At 45.3% G+C, this 24,644-nt stretch overlaps 1 protein-coding gene across 6 annotated transcripts in view; it reads right to left on the bottom strand.

Annotated features, from left to right (window-relative positions):
• LOC111940314 (excitatory amino acid transporter 4-like) overlaps window positions 1-7,184 on the bottom strand; it is a 37,298-nt gene extending 30,114 nt beyond the window's left edge. For 2 of the 6 annotated variants that reach the window (XR_015279199.1, XM_086862842.1), the window contains exon 1: window positions 6,894-7,138. The gene's annotated coding sequence lies outside the window, so the exon portion shown is untranslated. Of the gene's footprint in view, window positions 1-6,871 lie in introns of all 6 variants that reach the window. The other 4 variants (XM_086862840.1, XM_086862841.1, XM_023942920.2 and 1 more) reach the window with 4 other exon arrangements.
• Window positions 7,185-24,644: the final 17,460 nt, after the last annotated feature.

The raw sequence follows: 24,644 nt of genomic DNA, 5'->3' as shown, positions 1-24,644 counted from the left end.
AAGCAGGACCTGCCTTTCATAAACCCACACTGGCTGGGCCTGATCCCCTGGTTGTCCTACACATGCTATGTGACAGCTTAAGATGATCTGCTTCATGACCTTCTCCAGCACTGACTGGCCTGTAGTTCCTTGGATCCTACTTCCAATCCTTCTTACATGTATGCCTTACATTTGCTGACTTCCTGTGACCCAGGACCTCTCTGGCTGACCTGGAACTGCTGGTAAAACATGTGAGAGAGTGACGTGGTGAGCTCTTTCACCACCTCCTGCTAACCCTTGGACTTGTGCTGGTCTAAGTGACATAGCAGGCCACTGGCCATTCCCTCTTGGATAATAAGGTCTTGATTCTGTTCCCCATCTCTGTCTTCCAGTTCAGTGGACTGGGTATCCTGAGGATAACTGTTCTTGCTACTAAAGACTGAAGCAAAGAAGGCATTAAATACTTCAACCTCTTCCTCATCCTTTGTGACAATGTTGCTCACCACATTCAGTAAGAGATGGAGATTCTTCTTGGCCTTCCTGTTGCTGATGTATCTATAGAAACACTTTTTGTTATCTCTTACAGCAGTGGACAGATTAATTTCTAGCTGAGCTTTGGCCCTTCTAACTTTCTCCCTGCATAACTTCCCAACACCCTCATAGTCCTCCTGAGTTCCCTGCCCCTTTTTCCAGAGGTGATAAACGCTCTTTTCCTCCCCGAGTTTCAGACAAATTTCTCGGTTCAGCCAGGCCAGTCTTTTCCCCACTGGCTCGTCTTTTGGCACATGGGGACAGCCTGCTCTAGTACCTTGAAGATTTCCTTCTTGAAGAATGTCCAGCCTTCCTGGACCCCTTTGCCCTTCAGGGCTGCTTCCCAAGGGACACTCAGTCTCCTCAACAGACCAGTATGAAACACTATGTCACTTCATTATCATGGTGTCCCAACAGCCTCAGTTGTGACATCCCCCACCAGTCCATCTCTGCTCACAAACAGCAAGTCCAGCAGGGCAGTTTCCCTGGTTGTCTCACTTTCCAGCTGTGTCAGGCAGTTCTCTTCCACACACTCCAGGAACCTCACAGACTGTTTTGTTTCCACTGTGGTGTATTTCCAGCAGACAACTGATAAGTTGAAGTCCCACACAAGAACAAGTACCAGTGATTGTGGGGATTTTTCCAGCTGCTTATAGGATGTTTTGTCTGTCTCTTCTTCCTGGTTAGTCAGTTGTAAGTCATTGACGTTCCCCCTTAACCATAAACATAAGCATTCAACCTTATCATTGATAAAGGTGATGCCTTTATCAGCCTGAAATGCCTAGCAGAACGCACACTGAAACGCACATGTGATGTAGGGCTATGACACTTTTATAAGTTTAGCATATGAACATAGTTGACAAGAATCGCCAATTAGAAGTACAGTTAATGAAGTAATTCCCCCCTTGGTTTAGCCTCCTGCTGAAGCCTCCACCCTTGGTTCTAGCCCTACATTGTTTATGTCTACATACATAGGAAAGCAGAAGAATGGCCTTGGTTCACTGAAGAAGTAAGATTAGAATAGGATTCCAGGAATGTGGCTATCTTAAGAGAGTACTGGAAAAGTACTGAAGTAAACTAGGAAGCTATGTAACTATACAATACAACAATAGTCTACAAAGCTATGAATATATGAAAAATATATAAAAAGCAGAAATCTTGTGGCATCAACTGCCATCATTAAGCTTGAGCCAGTCAAACCATTCCCTCACACACAGAATTACCACAATTCCCCTTCCTTGCCTGTCCCTTCTGAAAAGTCTACAGACACACATGGCAGCACTCCAATCATATGAGTTATCAAACCATGTCTCTGTAATGGCAACTACATCACAGTTTTCTAGCTGCACCACAGCTTCCAGTTCCTCCTGTTTGTTGTCCATGCGGGTATTGGTGTAGGTGCATTTCAGTTGGCCTATTTATCCCACCACCTTTTTGGAGGGAGAGCCCCTAATTCTTACATGACCATTCTCAGATGATTCCATGGTCTCTAACCCATCAATAACTCTTGTTTCTTTGCTGCCACATCAATCTCCATCCCTTCCCCAAGCATGGAGATGACAGACTGAAGGACCTCACTAGCACACCATCTCTCTAACACCAGCATGCTGCCCCCAGGCTTATCTCTAGTGAGCTCGGGTTGTTCCCCTTTGTCGTTTTTCTCACTTTGTCTTTCCACTGCTCCATTTCCTCCTCAGCAGCACTTTCCTGCTGCTCTTCCCTAACTCCCCAGCCTCCCTACCACCACAGGTGGGTGATGATGAGGTAACAAAGAATGGTTAGGGAGAAGGGAATCCCACCCAAGAATAAGAGTTGGGTTCTTAGGAAGCAAAGGTTGCTGAGTTGGAAGCAATCACTCTGGAACAAGTTTCAATCAATCAAGTTTCTGGCTTGAATGATTTAGAAGGTCCCTGGTAAGCCAAGAATCTTCAGTACAGTGATGTTATGCCATAGGACGACCATGGTACTAGGAAGGCCAAACTGGAAAAGCAGCTGTGTTGAGAGGAGCTATGTGTAGGTAATACTATATTGATTGAAGGCATTTTTTATGTAGCCAAGCAATTAAAAAAATAAAAGGAAACAAACACTGGCAGCAGCAGCAACAGTCTTCTGAACAGACGTGGACACAATTAATATTTGTTCTGAGAGTGGTTTGTTTCTGTGGCTAAGACTGCAATAGAACACCTTCATGTATATCCTGTTCCATGTCAATAGGCTGAAATGTCTGAACTGGCAATTAATTATTTCAGGGGAATAGCTTGCATGATTTTGCAACAACAGCACATGACTTTCATTTGGGCATCCTCTATTAATAAGTTGTACAAACCAGAGGATGTCACAAAGCCTTTCTGTTGCTTCAAGTAGCTTGGTCTAATACTGCTATGGGCAGTCTGCCTTCTCTGAGCTGGGAAAACAGGATAGAAAGGCTTCACTTCTGCTGCTCTGATGATATATTTGTCCAGATTTAACTTGGCCAATTTTCTTTGCTATTCTCCATATGGTATTACCATTGTGCTCTTCTCCAACAGCACCCAATGCTGTGTATTTGTATATGTATTACAAGGACAAAAGGGACCAAGTGTGATCATCTAATCTGACCTCCTTTTTCAGGACAGGAATAGCCCTGTGTTAATTAATTTTCTTTTAACTAGAATATACTATTTTAAAGAAATTTTAGAACCTGCATCACTATCTTCTGGTGGTCATTAATTCACCAGTTTCAGGCAAATTATATAAGCCTGGGTCTACCTGACCCTGGAAATTATGCATAATCACTAGAAGAAGCAGTGAGCTGCTGCTGTAGAGGAGCTGAACTGAACCTACTAATGCTAATGGTAATGCTGACATTCACACACCAAGAGGTGGAAGCTTTATCACCATGGATAAGCAAACACTCATGCATACAGCACCTGCAGGCAGTCATAGAGACTAAAATTCAAATGAGGTCTGTGGTATGAAAGTCAAAGTGGATCATCCTGCAGCTGTCACTGCGACAGCAGTATCTCCAAGATTTTTCCAGATCCCCCTCAAATCTCCACTTCCCTCAGCATGGGTTCACATGGTTCCTCTTCCTCTCCTTCCAAGTGAGATCCTAAACTACAGACGGAAGCATTATGTTGACTTCTGGGGTTTGATTTTGCAATTTTGTTTCCATTGGGAGTCTACCCTGTAGATGGCTTTCCTGAAGGAGAAGAATTAAAAGCTACAAGACTTCAGAGAATGCAAACAGCTCTAGAGGAAATCTACACCACTGGCTTTCCTTCACTGAATTGCAGAATCCCCTAAAACCATCTTCAACCATTCCTTATGGACTTTGTATTTTATTCTCTCAAGTTTTGTCTAGAAAAAGCAGACTCTACTTCCCTCTTTTTCATAGACTTTATTTCACTCTGTTAATGACACTCTTCTGTCATGCTTCTTAGGCTCCTAATTTTGACAAAACGTCTGTTCACTTGGGGTACAGCCTTGCGATAAAGACCCCCAAGTGGAAAACTCAAAAGTTCCCAGATCCAGAAAGAATCTCCAAATCTTCCCCATTGTGAAGCATCTCATGGAAGCTGTATCAGAAAGATACAGGATCTCTTCTTTCAGAATGCAGGTGACGCTACATGTATTTCCGTGCCAAACTGCCTTTGTTGTCAAATGATATCTTATACCAATGGCATATGCAGCTATCTGCCTATCTTTGTATCTTGTCTTGTCAGCAAGATTTCTGCCAAATCGCTCAATCACATAATATATTAATATATTAACACATTAATGCAGTCTGAAGGCAATCAATCAGCCTTCAAATTAACAGTTGAACAGGTTCAGCTTCATAAGCTTTGCCCTTTCTGCTACATCTTTGAAGTATTACAGGGGGAAGCATGGCTACGTCTTCAAATATTTCTTCAGAGCTGGTGTCTCGAGCATTGGTGTGACCCCTTTGGTGCTACAGAAGGGTTTGTTGAGCACACTTCACCCACTGAGACTGCACAGTTCTAGTCCATGCAGGCAGCCAGACAATACTGGGGTATGATTTGCAAGGCCTCCATACATGGGAAGGGTGCTCCAAGTTGGCTGTCCTGTGTCAGCACACAGCACAGTGGTGTACAAGCAGTCATGCAGTATCAGGGATCACTCCTGCCTCCAACCAAGCATCCTTTCCAAATTCCCACACAGGGAATTTTCTCCCCATCCCCTCTCATGGGTCATAAAGCAGATGGGTCATGAGGTGGCCCCAGATGCCTTTAGGTGTTAGGCTGAGCTCAGGCTCAAGCCCTTGCTCAGAAAAGCTTAGAGTGGTGCTGTGCTGGCTGCACGCTGTCAACAGAGGCTACACAAACCATCTCACAGCTCATTACAGAAACTGAGCCAAAGGGAAGGCACGTTCCCAGCTTATCAGGCCACCTCCTCTGTGAGCTCTCTGATCTACTTTTCCAGTGATTGTTCCTGACCTAGGAGAAGCCCCTGAGAAATCTCACTGTTCATAGCCTGCAGCTAAATGGGCATCTGCAAGCAGCCATGGTGGGGACACAGCAGCATAGCATGCAAAGTCTGATTAACCAGATGGAAAATTCCACTCTTCTTCATCACAGCACACCATGCTGAAGAACTTGGGAAGCAAACCAGCTGTGTGTTTATCTGCTTGGCCCGCTGCTGCTCTGCTTTGGTCCCATGAATTGTGTACATTTGCCAGGATACCTGAACTATCTGCTCAGCCTTCTTTTAGCACTGTGATAAGAAGTGCCTCTGGAACAGTATCTTGCATACTTGCTCTGCTTTGAAATATTTTTTTAGCACTGCTGACAATCAGTGCAGTGCAACATGAAGGGTGAAGCTCCAGCGTGGGGACCAACAGAACCGACCTCTCCTTCAGCTCCATGCTGAGCACAAGAATCCTGTTCCCTGACGCTTGCACTCTTTTTCACTTCTGCTAAGTAATCAGCTCTGGACATCTCCTCTTCTCAGGTTAACTCAAACCCTTCTATCTCGTGTAAAATTGGTCAAACTTACAGACTCTTCTTACTTAAAAGGCATGAATGATAAAGTGACTAATGAATGCCAGCCTTTCAAGAATTCAGGAATCCTGGCTGATGGTCTGAAAGCCTTTGTGTGCTCTTTGACTTGTTTGCCCCTCTTCCCGGTACTTTTCCACACACAAACAAACTTTTACCTCCCTGATCTTCAGCTGTGCTCACAGCAAGTTCATTTAGTTCCCTGTGAAGAGGTGAGAAAAGCATGCGAGTGTCTGAGCAGAAAAGCTACAATGACACTCAGCTCAGTGTACAGCCAGTGTACATTCCTACGGGAATGAATCCCATGGGAATTACACAGCTGTAAATCCTGGAAACTATGCATCACACTGTGAATGTACTATTGCTAGTTTCTTGCAACACTATGCAATCAAATTATACAAAACCAGCAAATAAAGTATTCATTATTAACATATAATATTATTCAGACTCTCCCCTCTAACACTGCTGTGTTAGAGGGGAGAGTCTGAATATCATGAAGTGTCTTGCTAATGGCCACAAGGCACCTGCTCCTCTGATCACAGCAGGGAAGAGGAAATGCAGAGCAAGTGGCTCCACAAATGATCCCGATCCCGGCAGGGGTGAGAGGAGGCCAGTCATCCACGTTGTAGCAGAAACATGCTTAGGCACTACTAAGAAGGGCAATGAGCCTCAGGAAAGAAGTGTTCTCTGAGGGATTTTATTTAGGTATGCAGTAACAAGGTCATTTAGTAAGGCTTCAATTCCGTTATAAGCTTCCATTGGATGAGGTTTTATATACATATGTTTCATCCATATATTTAAAGTACTGTCTCAAAAAACACTTGTTGGGGGAGGTCTGTTAGCACTTTCCAAGTCAGATAATTTAAAATGTGGTGTCAGAAAATACAATTAAATTTAAAGAAGTGGTGCTTGCTCAGTCTAACAAACCAGGCATCTAGCACCAAAAAAAAAATACATACTGAGTTCTGGTTAAAATACGCATTTTGCACAGCTGTCGGAGAACATGTAAAAGATTGATAGAAAGCAGTGACATAGCCAATATACTGCCTTAGGCAGTTCAGCTCCTTTACAGCCCAAGAGCAAAGCTGCTTCTTGAAGGTCAGAAGTGTATGAACTTCTGTTCACAAAACCTGGATTCATGTAAAATCTGTAAGGACAAATTATATTAGTGATACCTTATCCCCTCTTCCTGTGATGGTGGGAAATGCACTAAATCTCTGAAAACCAGAAATGAGAAAGAGTATTTCTGGTCCTTTCAAGTCCCTTAGCATCTTTAATGCTTCCCTGGATCAAGAATCCTGCCCACATTTGGGATCTCCTGTATAATTAACAAAGTCTTCATGCAAAATTGAGCAGAGTATTACCTTTACAGAGTGCTCACCATACCTTCAAACTGTAGACCTGGAGAAAAGCTTGTAGAGGGCTCGGGGGGAGGGGGGAGCTCTGACTGTCTCAGGAGCCAAGCTCTGCCTGTTCAGGTCGAATGACAGGCTCTGCCCACTTCCAACTGCACAGTAACGCCAGGCACTGAGCTTTTGAAGATGGAAAGCAAGCCTTTGGAGAGGAGGGGTTAGCCACAAGCATCACATCCACAGCTCGTTTCTTATTCATTCTTTGTGCCCGTGACTTCTGCTGGCCCCAGCGAGAGAGGCCCGGTTCCACCCCCAGCACGAGGCTGCTGCCAGGCCGGGCCGATGGGGGTCAGGGCCGGCTGCAGACAGCGGGCTCCGGGTTATTCCCCGCTGCTCTGTGAAGAGCATGGCTGGAGCAGGCGCTCATGGGGCTCAGGGAAATGCCGGGCAGGGGCGTCTGGGCTTCTGGCGGACTGCAGCGGCAGAACACAAACAAGGGCCAGGACACCTTGATAGGGAAGATTTGTGCTCATGTCTTTTCAAACCAATTCGATGGGTTGACGTCTTTGAAATGGATCTTAACGTGTCCGCTAACTTCAAGCAGCAGGTTTGTTACAGAGCCCAGGCAGCCTGACTCCTCAAATAGACAAGTGGGGGGACTCTGCACACGCCTGAACTTCTGAACTTTGGGGTAAAATGCCAGGTTCAAGGGGGGATACGGGGTAGGCAGTTCGGGAAGGCTGCATCTTTCTAGTACCTCAGCCAGGGGGGTAAGGAAGAGAGCAAGGTGCAGTGCCTGCCAAAAAATTGAGAAAGACCCCTTGGGGATATTCTCCAGTGAACTCTCCTTTTTTTATTTGAATAAAGTTGTAGGACTGTTGTCTCCTTTGTGGACACTGGCTTCTCATAGTGAGATTTTACATGCAATTGTTTCTCTGACAACTTGGAGGAACCAGTTTCTACAGACCTGACTGGATGAAAGCCAATGAGGCAATCTGCCACGTTACCCTGCACTTTTTACAGCCTGCTTTCACTATTATGCCCATATAATTTGCAGTCTTCCTACCTCCATCAAGAGGTATTAGCAAGGAAGGGATAGCTCAATCATTCAGCAGTTTTGTATTTATATTTTAGAACAATGAGGTACAAGGCAGTCAGTAATGCTACTTTTCAAAGAACAGTACCTAAGGAAGGTCCACCACTGCCCTGCATCTTACACACCTAATTTTCCACTTGAAACGTTTCCTTCCTGACTCTAGAGATAAACAAGTATCAGTAGCATGGGCTAGCTGTCATAAACACACTTCTTGTGGCTGTGATCTGCTTGGAACCTGATGGACCTCATCAATAGAATGGCAACAATAATCTGAATAATCTTTGTAGAAGATGATCACTTATTCTGCTTTGGAACACAAGAAATTTGACTACTCTCAGAAAGAGATACTGGATTTGTACAGTGTTGCTGTGGAAGTCTGTGTAAGGTTGTTTGGCAAAGCTGAGGAAGGAGGCTATAGCACATTTTGAGTGTGTTCACATTGTCAGGAAAATTAATCCAGAAACACCAGAGGTTTATGTCCAAAAAGGAGACAGAGGAGTCCTTTTACTTTATTCAAATAAAGGGAGACACCATGGGGCATTCCCCTGAGGTCTCTGAAATTTTTGGAGGGCGCAGTCTCCTTTTTATCCTAATTCCCCGCCTCTTGTCCCTTCTCTCTTTCCCCATAGGCTGAGGGACTTGAGAGGTACAGACTTCCCGGAGTGCCTGATACCTGATGAGAGTAATGATGGGTTTGTCTTCACAAACAAGCTGTGGGTCTGTGGGTCTGCTGATAAGATGCAGCTATTAGTGAGAGACAACAGAAACAATGGGATGAATTCCACTGAAAGATGAAAGACGTACTGAAAGAGCACCGTGAATTCCACAAAAGTTAAGAATTAAGTTAAGAATTAAGAAGGGATAATGCGGGGGGGGGGGGGGGGGGGGGGGGTGCGGGGGGAAGGTATCACTGGTATCAGGCACTCCGGGCAGTCTGTACCTCTCAAGTCCCTCAGCCCATGGGGAAAGAGAGAAGGGACAAGCGGCAAAAGGAATTAGGATAAAAAAGGAGGCTGCGCCCTCCAAAAAATTTGAGAGACCCCAGGAGAATGCCCCATGGCTTCTCTCTTTATTCGAATAAAGTAAAAGGACTCCTCTGTCTCCTCTGGTATTTGTGGATTAATTTTCCTGACACTGAGATTCCCCCACAGTGCATAACCTCCCTCTTCATGCTTAACTCTTGTGGAATTTACAGTGTTTCCTCAGTGTCCCTTTCATACTTCAATGGAATCCATCCCATTGTTTCTGTTATCTCACAGTGATAGTTTCATCTTATCAGCAGACCCACAGCTTGTTTGTAAAGACAAACCTGTCATTCCTCTCAACATCAAACTTTAAAAGTTCCAAAAACTTCCCCCCCCACTTTTTTTAATTAAAAAGTAGCAGCAAAATGTGTTCCTTTTGGGTTTTGTTTACATCAAAATTCATGTTTTCATATTTCACGAATCTTTTTGTTGCGCAGAGACAATTGCCTCCTCTGCATAAATCTCACATCTGAAAACTTCTGTTGTCCACCTTATCACTTTCTCATTTCTAGTTTGCACAAGAACACTTAGCTTGGAAAAAGTGTAACTCATCTTCCTTTAATCTGACATGGCACTCAGTAAAATGATGCAGAAGGAAACAAATCATTCATGTCCAGCATGGGAAGTGACACCCCTGTCCATGGAGAGGAATGGGAGCAAGGAATGCTGCTGCTGTGGACACTGATATGCAAAGCATACAACAATGCAGATTTTTGTGATATTTACTGAACTGCAGAGTCAGGGTATTTTTGCTGGAGAATCAATAAGTCTTTATGGTTACAAACATTCCCCCCACTCTTAGTCCCAGATAGGAAGACAAAAAGCTAACCCTGCAGCTCCTCCCCTGGGGAATCCTATTCCATCAGAGCATTTTGGAAGCTTCAGTGGAGCTAAGGGGTTATTTGGTGCTGAGGGGATTCTGTGCAATGACCCCTATGCTAACAGTGGCAGGCCCCTCTTTCAAGGGCCAGTTGCAGAGGATTGTCCAGTTCCCCATAATGTGCTGTCTTCTGGCAGAGGCGGCAACTGCATCATTGCTGGTTTCTTAAGTTTCCAGTACAGGAACACAGGGTATAAATTGGCCAGGAGTATTTGGTGCCACCATGATGGTGCAAGGTGCCTGCAGGTGGTTTGTTGCTGCTTGACCTGAGAGTAATGTTTTAGGGGCAGGTAGCTGGAACTGGTCCCAACTTGTCAATGAGGCTGATGTTCTTGCTTGTCTGTGCCACTGCAGGATTTCCATTACTGACCATATTCCTTTCCTGTACAGCTCCGACATGCTGATGTCCCCTCACTGCATCTCCAGCATGACAGCTCTTGGACAGTGCCTCCCATAATCTTCCTGAAAATAAGATGTGCTGGTGTAAGTGGTGGCAGGAGCAGTGTCAAGGCAGACTTCTGAAAAGTTATCTGGGCTCTCTGAACTTGCCTTCTCCAGTGGCCATAAATAACATTGATTTGAGAAATTACGGTGGGCATGATGCCATCCTGGTACCTTGGGATCTTCCCCCACACCCTGACCTCAGCATTTCCAACACCCCAACCCTTAATGCTCCCTGGTGTGACAGCATGTACGTAGACTGTCCACTTTGGCTGAGCAGAAAGCTGCTGTGGTCATGCCTAATGCCTCAAGAGGCTTAGCCCACCATGATGTTAACCAGGGAGGAGTGTGTTTGAATTCATACTGAAAAAGTAGAAACACATGGGAAGCCTGTGCTGAATTGAAGCTGCTCAGGAGGGTCCTGAGAGGGGTCAGGGTTCTTCCAGTTCATGGCTAACATAGATCTAGTGCCCTTGTTGACAAAGATGTAGTGAACGCCCTGCTCTGAATGGCCAGAGGACCAAACACTGTTCTTGAGATGAAGTCATAGCTGAATATGCAGATCCCCATTCTTAGCCAGATGCCTTTATCTGTGTGCCTCCTGCTCTGCTTGCTTCAGATGTTTCTCTGAAATCTCAAGTCAAGGAAGGTGCCGTTTAGAATAAAAGATGAGATTCAATACTCAGTGATTTCCCAAGAAAATATTCTAACTGCCTGTTGGGGGTTAAGGGTTCTTCTTTTAGTTCTGTCTCACCTGAGGAATTTTTACCCATTAGTTTTGGGGAAAACCTGACTGCAGGTACTTGGTGGGTGCTTGAGAAACACAAAGTGTTCGGCTGGGCCAAGGGGGGCAGGAAAAGGGGAGGGTGGGGACAATTTGGTGGCTTCTTCAGCTACAGAGAAGGACACTTTGCTGGGAGCTGTTGCTGTGGAGAGAAGGGAATTCGCCATCACCTAGATGGAGCTGCTGCTTCTTCTCCTTCCCTCTTTGTTGGTGGCCTCGCACACCCTGTCCTGCCGGGACGTGTGGCAGTGCCAGCCACCACCACGGAGCTGCTGATCCACCTCAGCCACTGGCCCAGGATCTCAGCTCATCCCTGCTGATCCACCTCAGCCACTGGCCCAGGATCTCAGCTCATCCCTGCTGATCCACCTCAGCCACTGGCCCAAGATCTCAGCTCATCCCTGCTGTTCCAGCTGAGTGTTCCTCAGAGCCCTGCAGGAGCATCAGGACTGCCCAAGGGAGTTTGTGAAGCAAAGCCTCTCCTTCATCCCTTCCCGTCCCAGCTGAGAAGGCTGTCATGGGGTCCCTGGTTCTGTTTTGTTGTTAATGCTGTAGTTATTGTTGTTTGTGTGCCTTGTTATACACTCTATTAAAGAATTGTTATTCCTATCTCCAGATCTCTGTCTGAGAGCTCCTTGATTTCAAAATTATAATAATTCAGAGGGAGGGGGGGTCTACATTTTCATTCCAAGTGTCAGGAAAATTAATCCACGAACACCAGAGGTTTATGTCCAAAAAGGAGACAGAGGAGTCCTTTTTCTTTATTCGAATAAAGGGAGAGGCCATGGGGCATTCCCCTGGGGTCTCTCAAATTTTTGGAGGGCGCAGCCTCCTTTTTATCCTAATTCCCGGCCGCTTGTCCCTTCTCTCTTTCCTCATAGGCTGAGGTACTTGAGAGGTACAGGCTTCCCGGAACGCCTGATACCGGCGGTGATACCTTCCCCCCCCACCCCCAGTGCATAATCCCTTCTTAACTTTTATGGAATTCATAGTGTTCTTTCAGTGCCTCTTTGATCTTCTACTGGAATCCATCCCATTGTTTCTGTCGTCTCTCACTGATAGCTGCATCTTATCAACTGACCCACAGCTTGTTTGTAAAGACAAACTCATCATTCCTCTCAATCCCTCCTCTTTTAATTTTTGTTAATAATTGTCTTTACAAACCTTAGTTATCATTGACCTAATTTCTTGTTCTTGTGTCTTTTTTGGCTTTGCAATTATTTGCAGTGGCATTACTTTCTGCCCTTTTGTAGCCATCTCTGGGTCAGTAGGCACGGCTACTACTTGCATTCTTTTGATCACATGTTGAATAAGTTGTATTAAGCAAGGGATCATGCATGGTAAAAAGATTAGGGTTGCTACAACACATGAGAGGAAAAAAAGCATTTGTTTGACCCATAGGCCACTAGGTAACCATGAAAACATGTCTCATTCCCATCCTTTCCATGTTTGGACTGGTACATGGGCTAACTTTCTTATTCCTTTTGTTATTTGTTTTACCACTTTTCCATTGTCATCTATTTGCAAACAGCAGTTTGAGTCATTCAATTTTCCACACACACCCCCTTCTTCTGCTAATAAATAGTCTAATACCATCCGATGTTGAAATATTGCATTTCTCATCTGAGTAGACTGGTCAGCAAGAAGGTCAAGAGCTGTAGCTGTCTGGTTGACTATTATTTCAAAGACAGCTTGCAACCTAATTATCCGATTTAGATTATAAATGGGTTCTCTGGCACCTGATATTAATTCATTTGGGTTCCAGGTAGCTGGTCCATAGTGTTGTATGATTCGTTCAGGTGGCCATTCATCTTTTCCCCACTTTTGGGTGCTCCTTCCAACCAGGGATGTATCAATAGACCGCTTCTCTCTAATTAGATCATCATATACTTTGATTCTTAACTGATTTCCTTGAACTTGTGGTAGTAGAAAGAACAATGGTCTAATATACCCCACATAACATATTCTTGACCAGTTTGGGGGTAGCCTGCGGTAAGCATTTTGGCCACAAATCCAGTAATGCCCCTTTAGAGCCCAGGTCCCATTAGCGAAGGGACCTTTCCAATTTTCATCATCAACTGGCGGGTCAAAATACAGCTTGCTTCCAGGGCCTAGTGGTCCACTCACAATAGTTGCCTCGCCATAAGAATCACAATATTTACATTTCCAAGCTCTTACATGAGGTTTCCACTTGCAATCACATCTCAGATCTGTTTTATTAGATCTGGACTAGAACCTGTTAAAAAGGGTTCTAGTTCCATTTCGGTGTTGCCATTTCTACTGATAGTCTCGGACAACATGTGTCTTACTTGTGGAATTATCCCGGGGGCAGCTTAAAAATAAAGGGTCAAAAAACTTATCTTTCCCCACTGCTTTACAGCCTTCAAAATCTTTTTGGTAATTATGGAAGGAACACCTTACCCAGCTACCATTAGTGAGCTTAACATGCGTTTGATTCCATCTGCTTCTATATCTGGAACAGTCATAAGGAGGGCAGTTGGGGGTCCAACAATCTAAACCCAAAGATAAAGTCCAGTCACAAACGCTTTTTCCCACATATGTGCTTCCTGTTCTGTTTAAGCAATAAATGCCTCTTTCAGAAGAATGAAGCTGCCATGGACTTCTTTCTTTGTCCCAAAATCCAGTTCCATTATGGACTTCACTCAGGGTGCTAACCCACCATTTAGGCTCGACTGGGCTGGCCACTCATGGCCAGCTTTCAGATCCCCCTGGCCCTCCGCAGACCCAGCAGTTTCTAAGGTTAAAGGTCTTTGCTACTTGTTCTCTTAAAGTAAAAAAATTATTTTTCCACTTTAGACCCCAACTTAACTGAAAATATAAAGGTAAAATTATTAAGAGAAACATTCTAATAGTGTTATAACCTAATTTCTAATTTTCAATTTCACGTTGTCTTCTACACCACCTGTGGCAAGTGAAAAGCACAAAAACAGCTTATCATAAAGAAAGCAATGACAGCATGGATTGGCTCCCAGTGTCTGGAGATTTGAGAGTAGGGATGCCCATACAGACTATTTCAGCAGGCAGTCTGTGGGTAGGCACTCAGGGCTTCCCCCGATGTCGACGCACCAGCTACTGCTCCAGTCCACTCCTGCGGAGTGTCAGTCGCGGCTTCCCATCCTTCTCCTCCAGCTGAGATGTCCAAACCTCTGGGGCTTTAGCGACCTTGACTCGAGTGTGATGTGTCCACCCGTGTTCAGCTGTCTTGACGGCTGTTTCTGTGGTCAGCAACACCTGGAAAGGTCTACGCCACTTAGCCACTAGGGGTGCTTCTTTCCACTCCTTAACTAGGACCCAGTCTCCTGGTTGGATATTATGCACAGCAAAGTCCAAAGGCAGGGTCTGTGTCAGCTGAGCTTCCTGTCGAAGAGATTTCACAAGAGACAGTATCTGAGCCACATACTGTTTTAGATATACATCACTTATCTCTACCCCCGCCCCAGGCTGAGAATTACAAGGATAAGGAATTCCAAACATCAATTCAAAAGGAGACAGTTGAATATCTTCCCTGGGTCTGGCCCTTATTCTTGCTAGAGCCAGTGGTAAGAGCCGCAGCCATGGCGTTTTCGTTTCTATCACTAGCTTCAAAAGATGTTTTTTTATTTCTCTATTCATCCTTTCAACCTGGCCTGAGCTTTGGGGATGCCAGGGAGTGTGGAGGTTCTATTGTATCCTCAAAGCAGTCATTACTCCTTTAAGAACTTTTCCAGTAAAATGAGTTCCTCTATCTGAGTCTATCGCTTCCACCATCCCATATCTTGGGATTATTTGTTCTAAAAATACTTTAATAACTGACCCTGTAGTTGCTGAAACAGCTGGGAAGGCTTCTGGCCACCCTGTTAATTGACATACTATTACCAAAAGGTATTTAAACTTCCCCACTCGGGGCATCTCAGTAAAATCTACTTGGCACCTCTGGAAGGGACGTACAGCCCAAGGCCTCCCGCCCCTCGCCAGTTTCTTTGTAACTTTGTTATTTGTCTTAGCACAAATCAAACAACCATCAACAGCTCGTTTTGCCAGAACAAAAAGACCCACAGCAGCATACATTTTGAGGAAGGCTTCTGCTATCTCTCAGGAGCCCCAATGACTCTCTTCGTGGAGCTGTTTTAGCAGTTGGGAGGCTAAAGCTTTCGGTATCCACTGCTTACCATCTCTTGTAAACCAATTACCCCCTCTTTCTTCTGCCCCACTCTTTTTAACTATGTCTAGTTCTTCTGGTGAAAAAGACAGCTTCTCTGGCAAGGGGGCAGTTACTGGGAGCAAGGGAAGTAACTTAGAGATTTCTGGCAACAATGCAGCTTTTCGAGCTTCTTCATCAGCCAGTCTATTTCCTACTGCCTCTTCCGAGCACCCTGCCTGGTGTCCCTTGATGTGTATTATTGCTACCTTTTTTGGTAAATTCACCACCTCCAATAGGCGGGAGATTAAGTTCTCATGAGCCAACGTTTTTCCTCTGCAGGTTAATAAACCTCTCTCTTCCCACAGTTTCTCAAATGCATGTATCACACCATATGCATATTTAGAATCAGTAAAAATATTTACTGTCTTGTCTTGGTATAACTCACAAGCTCTCACGAGGGCATACAGCTCGGCCGTCTGAGCTGACCAGGTGGCCGGTAACTTCCCCCCTTCCTTTAATTGCTTTCTACTCACGACAGAGTATCCTGTAAATCGTCTTCCTTCTATCACTTTTGAAGACCCATCAATAAACACGTTTTCCCCCTCAGGCCACGGGATGTCTCTCAGATTATTCCTTGCCTTAGTTTGTAGATCTATTACTTGAATACAATCATGGAATTTTCCTTGGCTCCCTTCCTCAGGGCCATTCAAACAGGAGGCTGGGTTAAAACTTTCCTTGCTTTTAAATTCTAAATCTTCCTGTTCTAATAGACAGGATTCATACTGTAGTAACCGAGAGCTGGTCATCCACTTAGAGGCTCTCTCAGTTAACAACGCTTTAATCTGGTGTGAAACTTTAACAATCAGATAACCCCCCCTTGTCAGCTTTCGGGCCTCAGCCACCATCAGAGCTGTGGCTGCGCAGTTCTGCAGACAATGGGGCCAGCCTCTGGCCACCGGGTCTAACAGTTTCGAAAAATAGGCAACCGGTCTTTGTGTTCCCCTATGCTCCTGTACCAAAATTCCTTTTGCATGTCCCTGTGTAACATCTACATATAATTCAAATTCTTTTTCTATATCTGGAAGAGCTAGGACTGGGGCCTTAACCAATTTGTCTTTTAATTTTTTAAAACTTTGTTCTCCTTCGGGTGTCCATACCACAACATTAGGACTGTCTTGTGTTAAAAAGCCATATAAAGGTTTGGTCACAACAGAAAAGTCTTCTATCCACACTCGGCAGTATCCCACCAACTCTAAAAACTGTCGTAATTCCCTTTTTGTTTGGGGTAATGGTACTTGTAGAATTCCTTGTATTCTTTCTGGATCAATACACCGTAACCCTCCAGTTAAAATATGCCCCAAATATTTGACCTGTTTCTCAACCAACTGTGCTTTCTTTTCAGACACTCTAAGTCCTTTTTTAGCGAGAAAATTAAGCAGTTTCACAGTAGCTCTTTCAACCATCTCCTCCTGTTCCCCTGATAACAGTAAATCATCCACATACTGCAACAACTTAACTCCGGAGGGTGGAGTAAATTCTCTTAGTATTTTTTGCAAAGCTTGTCTAAACAAAACAGGTGACTCTGTATAACCCTGTGGGAGGACTGTCCAGGTCAATTGCTGTTTTACCATTTTACTTCCTTCCTCTTGTTCTCACTCAAAGGCAAAATACTGTTTACTCTCTTCTGTAATCGGACACCCCCAGAAAGCATCTTTTAAATCCAGTACTGAATAGTACTGATGTGAGGAGGGGACCTGGTTCAGGATTGTATAGGGATCCGGAACTGTGGGATGCCTTGATTTGACAATTTTATTTATTATTCTTAAATCTTGCACCATTCTGTAGGTTCCATCTGGTTTCTTAACTGGCAGGATAGGGGTGTTATAAGGAGACATGCACGGTTCCAACAGACCTGCCTTTAGCAGGGACTCAATGATAGGCTGTAACCCCTTCCTTCCCTCCCTTGAAAGAGGGTATTGTTTTTTTGACACAACTTGTCCTGGTTGCTTCAAAGTAATTTGGAGAGGCTCTATGTCTAATTTTCCATATTTCCCCGGGGCTGCCCACACTTCCGGATCTATTTCAGCATAAGCTCTCTCAGACATTTTACACAAAGATATTACAGTGCTGGACTCAGTGTCATTTTTTATAATACTGATTTGCATTCCCATTTTTGCCATCAAATCTCTCCCCAGTAAATTACAATCACAATTAGGAACAAACAGGAACTCATGCATTTCAAACTTGTCCCCCATATCTATTAACAGCGGTTGAATAAAATGCACTCGCTCATCTTTTCCGCTTACTCCTTGAATAACCAATGACCTTTTTGACAATTTCCCTCCTTTAGGTATAAAATTTAAGGTGGATCGAGAGGCACCTGTGTCTACTAGAAAACACACCTCCCCTCGATCCGGACTCACCTTAAAAGTTATCAAGGGCTCCTGAGTGGTGGGTCCCTGGTATAATGGAAGCCCCTGACATCCTTAACAATCCATTTCCATTATCCTCTGGACTTCTTCCTCTTGTGGGTCCAGCTCTTTCTGTGGGCATTCCCTTTTCCAATGCCCTTCTTTCCTGCAGATGGCACATTGGTTCCTCCCCAGCCGCTGTTTGGGTCGGTTCTCCCCTGTCGAGGGGGGAATGCCCTGGACACCTCCTTGTGGCCGACCCCGTCCCCTCTGCCCCGGGGGACCCCTTGGACCTTGTGGTTTATTCTTTTGGGGCTGCAAAAACTCTGCCATCATCTTTGCCTTAGCTCTTACTTTTTCTTCGTCCCTTCTTACATATATTTGCTGTGTTTTTCTCACCAATTCTTCTAGAGGCTTATTCTGCCACTCTTGATCTTTTTGTACTCCTTTCCTAATGTCAGGCCAAGCCTTAGTAACAAATTGTACTTTCAACAATGTGTCAAAGGCTGGTCCTTCAGGGTCCATCCCCCCATGCTTCCGCAAGGCATCCCTAATCCTCTCTAACCAATGAGAGGGGCTTTCATGTTTCTCTTGTTCTAACGACATAGCCTTAGCTATGTTGTTAGTTCTAGGAGCTGCTGATTTGATTGCCCTAATCAAATAAGCACGGTAATCACGGAGGCGAGCCAGGCTGGCCTGGTTATTTGGATCCCACTGGGGGTCCACCTGTGGGATGGCATCATCTACTGTAGGTACATTAGGTCCAGCCCCCCCCACTGCCTGTGGATGTTCATCCTCCCACAGCTGCCGAGCTTTTTGCAAAATCATTCGTTTCTCTGATGGCCCAAACAAAATCCCCAAAAGAAAATCCCAATCTTTCCAGGTATAATCTGCATTTCCCAAATATTCTTCTATCTTTTCCCTCACCCCTATGGGATCATCCAAGTATGGTGGTAATTCTTTTTTTAATCCTCTTATATCCTGGGTAGTAAGTGGTATAACTACAAACCCAAATCCTCCCCCTTGACCTCTCAAAGGGACTTGGCGGAGTGGCATTTGATGGACCCTTGTCCCTTGGGTCCAGGGGGCTTCTGATGCTCTAAATTGAGTTCCTCTTCTAGTCCTAGGGGGTGATATGATATGCTGCTCCCCCCCCCCCCACCATTGTTATTTTCAGGTGGAGCTGTAGGAACAGCATTTCCCTGATCCTTTTGTCCTGGAAGGTGAGGATACAGGGCATCTGCAGCTGGCCCTGGGTCAGCTGGTAACACTGGAGGACAAGACGGGGGAAGGTGCTGAAAAACATCCCAGTCTTCACCGTTTTCCTCTTCCCCCCCTTTTTCCTCTTCTCCTTTTTTTCTTAACACATAGATTTCTCCTGTTGCTTGTTTAAACCATATCAATCCACATTCCCTTTCAATCCATCCTTTCCAATTCTCCTCTAGATACCTCCACAGAATTCGGCACAAATGAATTCTATCTGTTCCATAACATGGCCATATAAGTCCATTCGGCAACTTATACTCTGGCCATACATAATAACAATATTTTACCATCATCTCCATAGTGACTTCTGGGTGAATGCATAATCTGTCCCAAGATCTCAGCATTCTCCCCAAGGGACTCTCCGGGGGTATTGTGGGATCGTCATCCCTTTTGCCAGGACCCCTTCCCGGCTGTACCCTTGCAACCCTCCATGGGTGCTCTGTTTGACCTGTGCTACCCTCCATGGGTGCCCTCCCAGGTTTGCCTGTGCTACCCTCCCTGGGTGCCCTCCCAGGCTTGCTCCCCGAAGATCCCATTTTACTCACCGGTGAGGTTTTCAGTGGTCCTTCCCTGTGGACTCTTCACGGACCTCCCTGGTCCGCCACTCGTCTGTCTCCTGGACAGTCTCGGGAACCCAATCGATCGCCCGGTGCTGGCCGCCACCAAGGGGAGCTGATCACCGAAACTGGGTGAGGCGCGCCTTCAGCTCCGCTCGCTGCCCGCCGCCCCGGACGGTGGAAATATCCCGGACCGAGCCCCCAAAAATTGTCAGGAAAATTAATCCACGAACACCAGAGGTTTATGTCCAAAAAGGAGACAGAGGAGTCCTTTTTCTTTATTCGAATAAAGGGAGAGGCCATGGGGCATTCCCCTGGGGTCTCTCAAATTTTTGGAGGGCGCAGCCTCCTTTTTATCCTAATTCCCGGCCGCTTGTCCCTTCTCTCTTTCCTCATAGGCTGAGGTACTTGAGAGGTACAGGCTTCCCGGAACGCCTGATACCGGCGGTGATACCTTCCCCCCCCACCCCCAGTGCATAATCCCTTCTTAACTTTTATGGAATTCATAGTGTTCTTTCAGTGCCTCTTTGATCTTCTACTGGAATCCATCCCATTGTTTCTGTCGTCTCTCACTGATAGCTGCATCTTATCAACTGACCCACAGCTTGTTTGTAAAGACAAACTCATCATTCCTCTCACAAGGGAGGCTCCTGCCCTCTCTAGCAGACACCTGTCTTCCGAAAGTGAGACACTGCCTAATTAATAAACAAACTTGTTGCGGCAAAAGTCACACTGGATAACCCTAACTAGCAACAGCCTTTGGGACAGACACTGATTATGAGGCATATGAGAACCAACCCCTAAAATTTTTATTTCCTCCTTAATATGCACTACAGTTTTAAATATCCGCAGTCTATAATTCCAATTTTCCAAATTGTTGTTGATGGTATTTTACAAGTACTAGATTGAAGATAAGAAAGGCCTTAACTGCTTTTGTTATGTTCCAGGCTGCTGAAAGATCTTTAAAAATATTAAGGTAAAGATTGAAGAGACCCAAGGTATTGATTGTTTGCAGGTGTATCAGCAAGCATGTCTGTTTAATCATTTCCCTGTAAGTCATTCTCCTGCTGCACAACCTGTGCAGTCCTGAACCCATGCACGACCTTGCCTCAGACTCCAGCGGTCATTAGACTTTCTGCCTCTCCCAAGTTGCTGAGCCTCCAGGTGAAGGTTGGGGGACAAAGTCCCTCCCACCGTCAGCAAAGAGGAGGTCCGAGACCATCTGATAGAACTGAATAGGCACAAATCTATGGAGCCTGACTGGATGCATCCCAGGGTCCTGAGAGTTGATGTAGTTGCCAAGCCAGTCTCCATCCTATTTGAAAATGGTGGTCAGGCTAAGTCCCAGTGATTGGAAAAAGGAAAATGTCAATCCTATTTTTAAAAAGGTGTCATGCTTTTAAGCCCAACTGGAAATTCAGCCTTACACAGCTGCTACCTTACTTTCACCCCCTCCCATAAGAGAGAAACAAAAGTCAGAGACAAACCAATTCTTCTCTAAAGAGCAATTTACTGGAAGCAGTGATAAGAAAATGAACAGCAACAATTTTAATTATAAAAATAGACAAAAAGAGGACGATTTACATTCAAAAAAGTGCTCAGTGACCAACCAACTAATCCAGCAGGTGCTGCATGGTTCTGAGACAATGAAGAAAATGGCCCCTGGGCCCACCACATGCATTTCCCCCTCCCCCCGCCTTCCTTCTCAGAAATGAGAATCCCTCACTTCTACCCCACCTCCCCTGATATGATGTGGATGGTACAGAATAACAGTGTGGGTATGCCCACACAGCTCCAGGCTCCAAGCCCTCATGGCTACTGCAAGAACATTAATTCTGTCCTGGCCCATGGAACTAAATACCAGTGACCATCATCTCTCTGCCTGGAAAGGTGTGAAGTTTGGGAGGATGCCTGAACATACAGAGGATGTGCACAAAAAACTCAAGACGCACTCAGAATTGCAAAGTAAATTAATTTTGTTGTCACACTAACAATTAATACATACTGGCCCCTGGATTCTAGAGAAGCTGCTGAACAGGAGAAGGTGATAGAGCATGGCTCCTGAGTGGGAGGAGTAGGGAGGCAGCGCACCTTCAGGGTATCCCCTGAATGAAAGCAGTGTACATCTTCCTCTCCCCTCCACCCCAGGACGACACCTTATATCTCCTCGTCAGCAGTGGCCTGCTTCAACATCACCTCATGCAGGGCCAGTGTGTGAGATGAGGTCATAACAGCCCATGATAACACCTCCATGCCATCAATGACTATTGTATATTATTCCCCTTTCACAGGTTGAATCCCCTACCAGGTGACTGATACATAGTTTCATTTCTGAAGGTTAAAGTCTTGATAACTAACAGTAAGATCTTCTTCTACATTATCTTGTCAGCAGTGGATGAAATATGGCAGGCCTTAAACACTCTTTGGTCCCTGACACAAAAGGGACTGGAGCAGGTCTTCATAGAAGCGATATTAAGGCACATGCAAGACAAGGAGTTGACCTGGGACATCCAGCACAGCTTCTCCAAGGGCAAGTCGTACCTGACCACCTTGGTGGTCTTCTATGACAGAGTTACTGCAACAATTGACAAGGGAAGATGAACCATTTTATCTACCTAGACTTCTGTAAAGCCTGTGATGTGATCCCACATGGCATCCTTGTCTCCAAACTGGGGAGACATGGATTTCAAGAGGGCAGTATTTGGTAGTGTTGTGGTTTAAGCATGGTATTCTCCATTAGGGGATACTCCTGCTAACACCATGCGCTGCTTCCCCTCCTCTTCTTCTCCAACTGGGGGCTCTGTCCTGGTTTAGGGCAAATTTGGGAGAGAACCTCTGAATGGGGTCCCTCCAGAAAGCAAATTCAAGCAGCCCCTCCACCAACTGGTTTGGGAAAAATATTTCCTTGGAGAAAAGTAGAAAAACCAGTTTATTTAACAGAAATGGAATAACATTAAACAATAAAACATCTCACTGTTCGATGAGATGGCAAATCCAGAAAAAGTCCTTTTCATGGGGTGTAGCTCGGCTCACTCAGGTTCTTATCGGTCCCTCTGGCTCTGGAAGGTGCCGAGGCCCAGGCCTTGGTGGGCCACAGGCATGAGCTCCTGGGGTTTGTCTGGGTTTTCAGCCCAGAGTAGGTTTGAACAGATACAAGAAAAAGGAAAAAAAAACAGTCCGGGGAACTCTCTATCTCAGCTATGCAACAGCAAAGGAGGTCTCCATCCTGCTGTCTGTCTGTGCTGCAGACACCACAGTCCAGGAGCAGGATGGGGGGGAATGAGGACTCTTTCTGAACACAAACTGCAGCTTCTTCTTCCCCCCTCTTCACTCTCAGAGCCAGTCTTAAAGGTGCAGAACTTAATATGTAACATAAACAAGGTGGTTTGGGATACAAACGTCATAAAGTCACCCCAGGACAGGCTCAAAAGGCAAAAATCATGGGTTAACATAAAAACAATTTACTGGAAAGAGCAATGAGATAAGGAAAGTAACATTAACGGCAACAATATTAATAACAAAAGGTACAAGAAAAATAAATTATTTACATGGAAAGCCTCCCCAAAAAACCAATATCAGACCATTCTTTCCATCATGTTTTCTTGGCTGGAAGGAACCTCTTCTCCCTGTACAAGACAGAAAGTGTCCCTTTTGTGTCAAATAACATCTGGACCGTAGCCACACCTCCTCCTAGCTACTGCAAAAATTAACCCTATGCTGTCTGAAATCAGGATACGTTGCTAAGAAATTGGCTGAAGTGCACAGCCAGAGATATGTGGTCTGTTGGGAATTAAAGTAAATTTACTTATGGAATATTAGAAATTAATTATGTAGGTTGAAGTTTAATTGTAACTTGCTTACAGTCTAGCATGAGTGGGCCTTGCTCAAAGCTTGGTTTTGAGGTGAACTGTAATGAACTCTGTGAACATGAACAGCTAAGCAGGGGAGGAACAGAAATCTGGAGTGCTTCAATAAGAGCTGAGACCTGGAGGGCACCAAGATTACCTCAAGCTGGAAGAGAAGAGCAGTCAATGGTCTGCTCACATGGACATGGAGAAAGAATCCGATAACGTGTTAGAAGACCTCAGATGATAAATTGCCACTGGACCAAGAGGCATGTACAGAGTGTATGAAGAGCATGTGAAGGTCAGATGCACAGACTGTGTGTGAATAAAAGTGCACAGACTGTGAACAGATAAAGGCCCAGGGGCGGCTCTGTTCAGGGTCAGCCTCCTCGGTGGAGGCACTAGCTAAAGCTGAAATAAACTGGCTGCCTCATAATCTCAGAAGAGAAAGCTCTGGAGTGACCTCAACTGCAGCTTTTCAGTGCTTAAAGGGAGCTTATAAGAAAAGAGAGAGTGACTTTTTACACCGGCAGATAGTGAGAGGACAAAGGGGAATGGTTTTAGACTAAAAGAGGCGGAATTTAAATAACGGTGAGTCATTAGGAGGAATTTCTTCCTTGTGAGAGTGATGAGGCCCTGGCACAGGTTGCCCACAGAATCTGTGGCTGCCCCGTCTCTGGAAGTGTTCAAGTCCAGGTGGGACAGGGCTTGGAGCACCCTGGTCTAATGGAAATTCTCTGCCTGCAGCATGGGATGAAATGAGATGGGCTTTAAGGTCTGTGGGGTGCCCCCACCCAGCGAGGCAGCGATTTATTTTCAGATAAGCATTGTTAAAGTGAGAGGTGTGGCTTTAAAGCTCGCTAAGTGTAAAATCCACCCTCTGCCTCAGGGGATGGGCCTTGAGAGCCAGGGAAGAGTTGCTCCACCCCAGACCCTCGTGGGGCTGGCGGCCCAGGGGTTCTGACTGGTTCTGTGACACAGGGGTTTCTCCCCTGCTGTGTCCCTATTAGACCCCGCCCTTAAACTCCACCCTGGTTTTGTCCCATAAAATCCACCACTCTGCCTCTGTTTGTGGCTGTCTCTGGATCTGAGTTTGTTCCTGTGTTGAATAACTGGTTTCCTGAGCAGAAGCCCATCTCATTGAGTCCCATGCCAGTCAGCAGTAACTGTAGCCTCCCTGGACATGATCCTGCATCTGTGGAACACTAAAAAGGTCCCTACTAACTCAAACCTGTCCGTGATTCTATGACTACACCTCCAGATTTAGGGTCTTTCTTTTGTGGTCTTGTGCAGAGCCTTCAAAAATTCAATAGGTTGAAATTCTGAGGTTGGGTGCTGC

The sequence above is a fragment of the Cyanistes caeruleus genome, chromosome 25 (genome assembly GCF_971803275.1).
Source record: "Cyanistes caeruleus chromosome 25, bCyaCae1.hap1.1, whole genome shotgun sequence".
Classification (NCBI taxonomy): Eukaryota; Metazoa; Chordata; class Aves; order Passeriformes; family Paridae; genus Cyanistes; species Cyanistes caeruleus.
This window is presented reverse-complemented; position numbering and strand designations above follow the sequence as displayed.